Below are 11,082 nucleotides of genomic sequence, written 5' to 3'. Positions count from 1 at the left end.
TAGGGCCGGGCCGGGCCTCGGGCCAGGCCAACCAAAGCCCGACGCGGGAAATCTTGGCCTAGGCCCGACCGTCAGGCTGAAAAAATAGGCCCAGGCCCGGCCCATCACATAGAAAGGCCGTCGAGCCTCGGGCCAGGCCGCTTCAGTAAAACGCACAAAATCTAGGCCCAGGCTCGGCCAGGAGGCATGGTTGGGTCAGGCTTGGGCGGTTGGCCCGGGAATTTTAGGCTGGGCTGGGCCAGGCGGGCCGGGCCGTGCTGTCCATGGCCAGGTATAGTTTTAATTAACCAATCTCAAGCCAAACTACTCACCACTTGACATAATTTTTTTGTTGGGCGGGGAACTAGACTAGATAACAGTGGTGACATGATTGTCCGAATGCTGAAGTTAATTAAAATGGTTAGGATTACAAAGATATGTACTATCTTCTTACTAACCATGCTACAATGAGTATTGTCAGCTTGTACGAAGCAAACTAAACCTAAAAAAGAGAGCTTGTCGAGACCATTATCATGCGCGTGTGTAGTTATAGCCAGTCCTTACATGTCTATCAGAATTTCTGTCTTCACTACAAGAAAAAGAATAGTATCGTAAATTAGCAAAGCAAAAGAAACTTCCTACCAAATTCATGATTATCCATAACAGCCCCATTGATTTTGTTTGGGTTTGGAATGGACGACATTAGTAAAATGGAACGATCAGTATGGTAGTTTAAATATGAAAGAAAATGCAAATCTGTATATGAAAAAGAATACACTCCTTCTAGTGCCGAGCGAGTCTAAATATAAATATCTACTACTTTGCAGCACTGAGTTTAGTGATAACTCACCTTGCATGATTCGCACTTGCTGCCTCTAGCTTAACATTTTTTTATATACTCTTTGTTTCTCAAAAAAAAAAAGTAGGTTGAATCCCGAGCCTTTGCATCGAAAATATGCATATCACTACAACAAATATGTTGACTCACGACCCTCCCTTTTCGTCACTAGATCGTCACGATTTTTCATCTATGACGATTCTATGACAAAAAACAAATCGTCAAAAACGGAGCGTCAGAAATCAACTACAACGACCTTTAGTTTGAAATCGTCATAATCATCTATGACGATATTTGATCGTCGTAACCTCTATGACGATCCATTATCGTCGTTAGCGATATAGCCAGGCCACATCAGATCATACGTGGCAATCCTACGTGGCAAATTTATGACGAAATCAAATCGTAGTAGATCAAAATCAGCCCAGTACAATCCGTTGCTCTCAATGGGCCAAGCCCAATAATTTGGTCGTTTATGATTTTTTTTGTAAACTGTGGTCATCTACATGGGCCCTATACAACATTACAGCCTTTTATTTTATGGGCCTCGACCATTTACACTCTTCATTTCCTATTTAGGCCTTCTAATTTAGAAGATGGCTGGTCCAATCAGTCTGATAGGTGGGTCCCATGAGTTATATTTCAGTTTCAAATAATAGAAAATCAATATTTCAAACAGAACTGGGAACACATGAAATTCTTCAAATAACACTGAAAATTGAAAATTACAATATGTATGCCTATTATTACAATATATGTAAGACGCTACTTTTTGCTGGCTACTTCAAATGTCGTAGGCCTAGAGCTTCTGTAAAAGAGGCCTGAGCACAGAGTCAGTCCCTAACGAGGTACCTGCAGATCAGCTCAAAGTGTTAAAAATCACATGCAACATACAAATTTTGAAGCACCACTTAATAGAATTGATGTTGCAGCAAACGTTCAGAATCTCTAAAGATGGCTACAGAAATCGGTTTCTAGAAAAGAGGTATTGACGGAAATAGAGGTAACCATGTCATCCACCTTGGACGAAAGGTATCGGGAAAGAAAGAAATGAAGTGAAGCTGAAAGTAAGATGCAATTTCAAGCTACAAATGTAGTACAATCCCAACAAGGCACATACATCAACAATTCAATTAGCTAATTCCATAGTTTATTTTATAAACCTAAAATGAAATCAGTACAACCTGACGGCAAAATATTGCAGACCATAATATTGAAGCACTAGACTAGGAAATACATCTTTTATGTGATCTATCTGTCACTACAGCAGGCACGCAAAATATATTTTAAAATGACAAACATTCCTGGTTCAACTACATCTATATAGAGATCACATGTCCAATTCAATGACATCAAATGCCAAATAGAATGATAACCATGTACATCATATTTACCGTAAACGAATTCATAGGCAGCACATGCTGCATGCATCAGGGCATAAAACATCAGGCCCATATATGTTTCAGAAGACGTGGAGCATATAACTTACTTCTTGTCAATATGGTAGATTGGGATTTAGTTAAAGATCTGGTCCATAAGTAGCGCTAGCAGGTCAGCCTCTTGCATTATCTACAAAAATAAGTAACATGTAAGCGATCATTCGCAGTAATTGTGATGACTGAAGAAATAATATACACAACATGCTAGAGATAATACTATAGTCAGGACAAAAACATTCTACATCTCAGGTGTAGGTATCGGCAGCATCTTGTTGAAACTGTCTCTTCCCAATCACAAATAGTATGAAGATACAATGGCAGGTCCCAAGCATGAAATGGTTATGGCACAAGATTTATGGTGATAGATTATACATGCGGTGTATGAGCCGTACAATTATTTTCTAACGTATCCACATACAAAATGCAGTAAAAGAAGCTCATATGATCATTGAGCACACATTAACAAGCTAAAACAACCTACATTAATTCACGCATATGATAGATACCACCATATATAAATTTACACAGGACAGACAGAAGAAATAGAAGGGACGAATGAATGACTTGAATATTACCCATCTCGAGATTGTGTTACTTGCGAGAATATACCAATAATTATTTACTATTACATACGTGTATGACTCAGCGAAATTTAGGGAAATAAAATAGAAAATGAGTGTGGCCTCCCAGTTTCAGACACAAAAGATGCTAGTTGTATGAGACCAATGTAGGAATTCTGTTTCACCTTGGTCTGAAGAACCAAAGATTAATATGGTAAGTAATAGTATGAGCTTAATGCTAGATCTATCTCTCATGCTCTACATCATCTGAAACAATGGTTTGGGTACTGAATATGCATCAGGTATGGTCTATTTCAGACTATGTACAACGTACAGAATATGCTTGAGGTCTATTTGAGACTATGTTTACTGAAAACTGCAATGCACACAGTGGTATTCTTACAAAAGAAAGAGGTGCAGGCATTTGATCCTCCTTTTGACATGAGTTGTTAGTCTATCCCCGAACTCTTATTTCTAAACATACTAAATTGTTAGACTCCCCATACGACTAGTACATGAACATGGTATGCTTGTTATGTTCTCGTTGAAAACTTGAACGATGTTTCAGGAGACATCAGTCAGTATATTACCACCAAATATTACGCGGAACATCCTGATAGTTCTGAACTTGAACACAAAAGAAATCTGAGGAAAAAAGGTAGAAAGATGGAACCAGACATGCGTTCCATGTTGGAGATGATCTGCTGGCGGCGGAGGGAGGTGGCTCCAGCGCCACCACTTACGAATGATTCCCCTCAGTCTCACCCGATCAAGATCTGCAAGAATAAAACGCAAAGGATATGAGAGGATATAGAGGACATAGTACGTCGGTCGTTGAGCATACAGAGGACAAAGAGGCACTAAGGAATCAGGTCGACGCGCGCATCTAGTGGCTGTCGGAGACGGTGGCGTGAGGAACCTGGTCTTGACACGAGTGACCGGATCGTTACAGTCGAAGTAGGAGCACCACAATGAGGATCTCAGCGACGTAGGGCCACGACGCCACCGGTTGGAGACGGCACAAGGGGGAGGCGCCAAAATAGTAGAGGAGTGGAAGCCCGCGAACTGCTCCATCGCCGGCCGCGCCGTCTCGTCGTCGTGGCACTGGCCCAGACGAGAAGAAGCGCAGATGGCCGCCTCCACTCACGGACGGTCGGTGCCGAAAGCGCTCACCACGGTCTCCTCCATGGCAGTCGCCGCTCGTGGTTTCCCGCGTCACCACCGGCGGAGGGCTGGTGGAGAATGGAGGGGTGGGCTGGCGGAGGATCTGAGGTTCGCGGCGGATCCACTGGAGGACCAGGCTTGGGGCGGCGGCCCTAGATGGCAAAAATGGTGGAAGAGGCGGCCAGATGAGGTAGCGCTTGAGGGAGGATAGATCTGGGCAGAAGCCGGGCGGCGGAGGCGGCTATGGATAGGGGAGTGCTGGTGCCTGGTGAGACAGCTAGGGTTAGAAACTTTGAATATCACGAAACTACCCCTGGTTATTTTGGTGCTGCAAGCGGGATTTGTAGGGCGGTTTGGTCATTTTCGTCCAAAGTGGGGGGAGGCGGGAGAAGTTGGCGCTGAAAGCGAAATTTTCAGTTAGAGCGGAGGGAAATGAGTTCATGGAAAGAAAAATGGACACAAAAGTTTGCACCGGCACATAAATAATTTATTTGCTATGCTAAAAGAATATTCACTGCGTCTAAAAATAGGTATCTTAACTTTATCTACATACAGATGTATCTATAAAAAATTAATCTAAATACATAAGTATCCAGATAAAAATGAGACATTTATTTTTAAACGTAGATAGTAGATAATTTATCCTAGAGGATCTCACCTTGGAATTGCAATTCCCACGTCACCGAAAGTGACATGCCACGTAGAGGAAATTGGCTGAACGTAGATGAAATTGGCTGAGTTGGCCACCCAATCATTTTAAGGCCTCGAAATTGGCGGTCACGACGATCTTAACTGGTCATAATTGCGCAGAAATAACGTCGTAGACCGCGTGACTTCGATTATGACGATTTCATCCTAGAAAATTACGACGTTTTTGACCCAAATCGTCGTAATTTTCTATGGTTTTGTCCCCCTCAAACAGCTAACGACCATTCGGTCCCAAATCATCGTAGAATCATGACGATTTTACCAACGGTCACTAAGAGAAGGTCACAAGTCAACATATTTCTTGTAGTGTATGCTGGATCTTCTTCTTGATGCAGTTGTGTTCTTTAGGGCATAAACATGTTTATATAGGGTGGAATGTGTAGCTAGTCTTTGGAATACAAAGATACCTCCAGATGTATTTAACTAATGGGTAGTTTTCGAGGCCCACAATTTACTAATACTAATATTACTAAAGAACAAATGTGTATATATGTTTCCATTTGTTGACTGAAACTAATTATACCAAATTTTGCCAGCTATGCAAGATGAAAATTAATGCATTATAGGAAAACCTGGGAGAGCTTAAGCGCAGTAGGGACGCGGCTCCAATATATAAGGACAATTGCACATGCAAATCACAAGCACAAACTGCAAGGAGAAAGAGTCTCACAGCTGCATTGCTTCTATTATGCAAGAATGTCATTACATGCAGATTCCCTCCCTCGCGTTTGGTCGCGTGTTTCAATTTCCTTTCTCTGTTATCTTTTTTTTGTCATTTTCTGTATGCAGTCCATGCGGAGATGGATGAATGATTGGACCGGACCATGTGCATGGAGTATTTTGCAATTTCCTTTTAATTGGTTATTTGATACGCTAATTAATGTTTTCCTTTGAACAATTCCCTTTTTATAATTTCCTCTTGACAATCCTCTTTTTACAATTCCACTTTTTTGTTATTTTTGTACGGTAATTCATGCTTTTTTTGGATTAGTTTTTATAATTCCCTTTTTGGGCTAGTGGTTTTTAGGGGGGAAATAACGGGTGGGGGATCCACTTGCAACTCAAATGAACTACCACTGGCAACTCAAATGAACTACCACTTGCTACTCAAATTAAGTACTATTTTAAGTTCTAAGCTAAAAAATGGAATTTGAGTTGCAAATAAAATTTACTTTTTAGGGTTGCTAGGTATTTAAATTTACCGTTGATAAATACCGGGGCACCGAGTTGATAACTTGTAAAAAAAAGAGTCGCTAAAATATTATAAATGAAATTTATTTTTTACGGTTGCTAGGTATTTAAATTTACCGTTGCTAAATACGAGGGAGCCAGGTTGATAACTTGTAAAAAAAGAGTCGTTAAAATATTCTAAATGAAATTAACTTTTTAGGGTTGATAGTTATTTTATTTTTACCACTGATAAATAACGGGTCACTGGGTTGATAGCTTGTAAACTAAAAAAGAGTCGCTAAAATATTCTAAATGAAATACTTTTTAGGGTTGGTAGTTATTTATATTTTGATGTTGATAAATAGCGAAGCACTGAGTTGATAGCTTGTAAAATAAAAGAGAGTCGCTAAAATATTCTAAATGAAATACTTTTTAGGGTTGATAGTTATTTATTTTTACCGTTGATAAATAACGGGGCACCGGATTTATAGCTTGTACAATAAAAAATAGTCGCTAAAATATTCTAAATGAAATTAATTTTTTAAAGGATTGGGAGTTATTTATATTTATCGTTGATATATAACGGGGCATCAGAATGATAGCTTGTAAACTAAAAAAGAGTCGCTAAAATATTCTAAATGAAATACTTTTTAGGGTTGATAGTTATTTATTTTTACCGTCGCTAAATAACGGGGCACCGGGTTGATAGCTTGTACACTAAAAAATAGTCGCTAAAATATTCTAAATGAAATTAACTCTTTTTAGGGTTGATACTTATTTATATTTAGCGTTGATAAATAACGGGGCACCGGGTTGATAGCTTTGTAAGCTAAAAAAATATTGCTAAAATAATCTAAAAAAATTACTTTTTAGGGTTAATAGTTGTTTATATTTCCTGTTGATAAATAACGGGGCAACGGGTTGATAGCTTGTAAGCTAAAAATGTATTCTAAACAAAATTTACTTTCTAGGGTTGATAGTTTTTATATTTTACCGTTGATAGATAACGGGGCACCGGGTTGATAAATGACGTTTTTTTTAGAGTTGATAACTTTTAGCCCGAAAAAAAGTTGTCGAAACATATTAACATGGGAGCTAGTTTTGAAGATCTCGTCGAGACGAATTTATTGGTGAAAGCGAATCGTAATTTGGAGTTGTCGTTTGAAAGTTAAAACGTTTTGAATATTCAAATTTGGAAAAGGTTCCGCTGGCATCAGCAAATATGTCTGCTAGTGCATGTATGCAGAATTTTCCATGTATAAAAAATTTAGTTAAGATTATTTTGCAAAAAAAGAAAATTTTGCCATAAGTAGAAATTTCGAATATTACTAATTTTGTTTTTCAAATACTTTGTATGAAATTAATTTTTCGTGTTGGTAAGTTTTTAAATTTATGGTTGATAAATTCCGTATTTCAGGGTTGATAATTTTTAGCCCAAAAAACATTATTGAAACATATTAACTTGGGTGCTAGTATCGAAGATCTCGTCGAGAACGGTTCATAGGTGAAAATGGATTTGAAATCGGAGTTATCATTTGTGAGATAAAATATTTTAAATTTTCGATTTCTGAAAGATTCTCGCTTACATTAGCAGATTCATCATGTTCCACATGCATGCATAACTTTCTAAAAATATCAATCACTATAGCCCGAAATGAGCATAAAATGCAATGTTTCCTTTGTCTAAAACTGACCGCTCCCTTTAGCTTGGACAGGTGACTGCCAGCTAGGGTTTCCCCATTACATGGTTGATATACATACCTACAATTTCATTAAAGAAAACATACTTATTAATTAGTTTATATGATACTAGAAGTGGAACAATCTTATTCTCTATATAGGCAGCCCAACAAGCATGGTCTAAACAATTAGGCAAATATTGATGAAACAACACAAAAGCAAGTATAGTTCCCGGGCCAGCACCCTACACTTAACACTAGTTATTCCCAGATGAACACGAGGAAGAAACTCATCCAAGAGAACTTAGTACAACCATAGTTTGCAACACCAACCTGCAAGTTTTTTCTGTTTACACATAAAAATATTTAAGCCAAATACAACAACAGCAAGATGAGGATTACCCCAAAAGCACAAGCATATTACTACAAATTGCGTGAGCAGTGAAAAATATATAGTGGATACAAACCCAATACTTTGGGATATCTATTTTCCGTTCACCGCATAAAAATATTTCAAAATGTGTAAAAACTCCAAAAAAAAATTATATCCATGTGTAAATCTAGACATTATTTCTTTTTTGCTCACTGAGTTTCATGAAAAAATATGTTTTTTACTGTGGAAAAAACAAAAAATTGGTGCCCAAAAAAAGCTATTCACGAGAGATTATTTTAAAATTTTGAACATGCAACCCAAAATGTTTTTTGTGTAAAACTTTGTGTGCAATCATAGAATATTCAGATTATACACCGGAATTTTTCAACTTTTTTGTTGAAATGTCAGGATGCATTAATTTTTTTTTTCATAATAGAGGCATATATATAGACATATGACCCAAAACACGGTGTCCAATACTTCACAGTAGTCACAAAATTGGAGCTTAGGGGACACGTCTACTTAGTACTAGCATATAACAACTATAGTGTAAAACTTCACGGTGTCCAATACTTCACACGTCTACTTAGTACTTCACAGTAGTCACAAAATCGAAAGGAGGAAGTAATAGTTATTTCTGACTGGGTCATTAAATTTCTGTTTCCGCTGCCTTTTTTTGTGACGTGTAATGTTGATGTGTTAACTTCTCACTCGGAAAATGCTTTTGCCTTCTGAGCTCCGGTGCTCTCGCCACCATTTTTAGAATTTATTAAAAATCTGAAAAACAATTTTAGTTTCCATTTCCCGTTTCCACCGACTACATATTGACAAACAAAAAAAAAATACATAGAGCTTCCCTTCACTTGAGTTTCTCTTTTTTCAAGTAGTGCTATATGTACTAGTCTATATGTGTATGCATCGATCGTGGACTAGGTAGGCTAGGGGACACATAATCTACCCGCACGTGAACTTGATAATCAAAAGAAACGAAGAACCATGCAGATGGCACACGAAGAACAACGCAATTGCCTCACTAAACTGGAACGCGGATTTTCTAGCGGAGCCGGTAACTACCGGTCACGATCTCATCGTTGGATATGTTGCGCGCGATTCGGGCGTGAGATTCTGGTATTTCCCTCTCTTGCTGGGTATTTATTCTTGCACATAGGATACATATAATACATACATGTCCCACTTGACCCGATAATATCTAGCCACAACCGCACAGGCCACCATCCGGCGCGCTCTTCATCGTTTCTCTCCTCTCCCCGCATCTCGATCCGGAAAAGGCGGCGGTGCCGCAATGGCGTGAAGATGGCGGCCGGACTGCCCGTGTTTGCACGGCGAGACAGCGCTGCTGCTCCTGCCGCAAGGCAGCAATGGAGGGCAACAAGCTGGCGTGAAGACTGTCGACAGTTCTGCGGCCGGAACAACGGCGAGGCGGCCGCCTGCCGTCGGCCGAGGTGAGGCCTGCATCGATGGGCTCGAGGAGCTCGCTCTGCTCCCTCTCCCGCTCGTGCTCTTCCCAGAGATTGCCTGCAATCTTTTTGAGTATTTTCATCGGCTTCCCCAGCCATTTCAGCCAGAAAATGTTCAGTTCTTCATCCGCTGTTGGATCCCTCAACCCTCTTTTTTTTTTCTCATGTTGTTTGCCTGTAATGTTCTCTCATGCTTGGATCTGTGGCTTACTACTCGCCATTATAGCATCTGATTGGTTAGGTACCAGCAATTTAAGAGGTGTGATCAATCTCTAAAAAATGAATGGGTCGTATTTGGCATCGACCAAATTTCAGAAAGGAATACATGTCATGTTTCCCTAAACTGAGATGTTACAGAACCCATTATTGAAAGTTACATGTCATGGTTCCCTAAACTGAGATGTTACAGAACTCAATATTGAATCATATCTTGTCCGTATGATTGGACCTACCATTCACTTCTCCATATCATACTTTTTATCAACAAAATGTGACATTTGTATTTTTCTTAATTTGACATCCAAAGTAATTCTTGTAACATATCTGCTTGGGTTCAGTTAACTTATGTAACATATCAAAAAGTTGATTTGTCTGTTTTCTCCGTAAAATTGTGAAACACTTGTGGTGCAACGAAATGATTGTAATCAATTTGATTTGTTAATGAGATTTTGTAACAATGCGTGGAAATTATTTTCTGCACAAATATGGATTGTAAACGGATGTCTCATATATAAATGGTGTATGCTATACTTTGTTGATATAATTGTACAAAATATATTATATGTACGCATACTTAGAAAACGCCCGCTCCCAGCAGCCAAACCACCGTCGAAGAATCGACCACTGACCTAGCCATCCCAAGGCGGCGCCTTGAGAAAGGGGACGACGCCGGTGCGCCGCCCAAGTCGAGGCTTTTGGGTTTTCACCCGAGATAGGCTAGACAGGGAGGGGATAGAGTACCTCGAAATCGCCTTAAAGAAGGAGATCGGCACCAACAGCGTCGACGACTTCGTGGCCGCCCCGTCGGCCAAGAGTTTCCCCCGGTCCAGCGCTCCACCTCCAACAGCAGCAACCCACCAGAGCAAGTCCAGGGTTGAGCAGGGTCGAGCTTGACGCAGAAAGGCAACAGCTCCAGATCCGGCGCGGGAGACCACCGGGGCGATCTCCCCACCACATCCCTTCCACGTGGATGTGTCTGCATTATTACCCATATGTGCTTTCCATACTCTCTCTCTTTAATTATTGATCTCCGCCTCCACCACAACATTTGAGGGTGAAATATATTTTAACTATTTTCAATACAAATTTGAAGTTATGCTTTGTAAATTTTTAAAACAACTTTATAGAAGCTCCCTACAAGATTTACACATATTCCAGTTATATTTCTTTATTTCCAGAACAGTGTAAGTTTGTTTCAGAAAAAATCAAAATATCTTCAAAATTTGTGAGCTACTCAAATCAGATTCTGTAACATCTTGGAATCAAAGAAATTTTACATATATTACTCACATTTATATAATTTTTTTTCATACCTAGTACAATCCAACTAGGTTTCGGACATCAACTATTTTGATTATGGATAGCATTATGATATGAACAAATTATGGTATACAATATTAAAATGTGAGACTTTTTTTAATATCAAGTTGGTACAAACTACATATGCCACATTTACCATGTTTCAAATATTGTAT

At 39.3% G+C, this 11,082-nt stretch overlaps 1 long non-coding RNA gene across 1 annotated transcript; it reads left to right on the top strand.

Moving 5' to 3' along the window:
* Positions 1-8,916: 8,916 nt before the first annotated feature.
* LOC127330921 (uncharacterized) lies at positions 8,917-9,706 on the top strand. The gene is made up of 2 exons (XR_007869463.2): positions 8,917-9,038; positions 9,139-9,706. It is a non-coding gene; the product is annotated as an uncharacterized lncRNA (long non-coding RNA).
* Positions 9,707-11,082: the final 1,376 nt, after the last annotated feature.

The sequence above is a fragment of the Lolium perenne genome, chromosome 2 (assembly GCF_019359855.2).
Source record: "Lolium perenne isolate Kyuss_39 chromosome 2, Kyuss_2.0, whole genome shotgun sequence".
NCBI classification, from domain to species: domain Eukaryota; kingdom Viridiplantae; phylum Streptophyta; class Magnoliopsida; order Poales; family Poaceae; genus Lolium; species Lolium perenne.
Note: the sequence above shows the minus strand (reverse complement) of the source record. Positions and strands in the feature narration are given on the sequence as shown.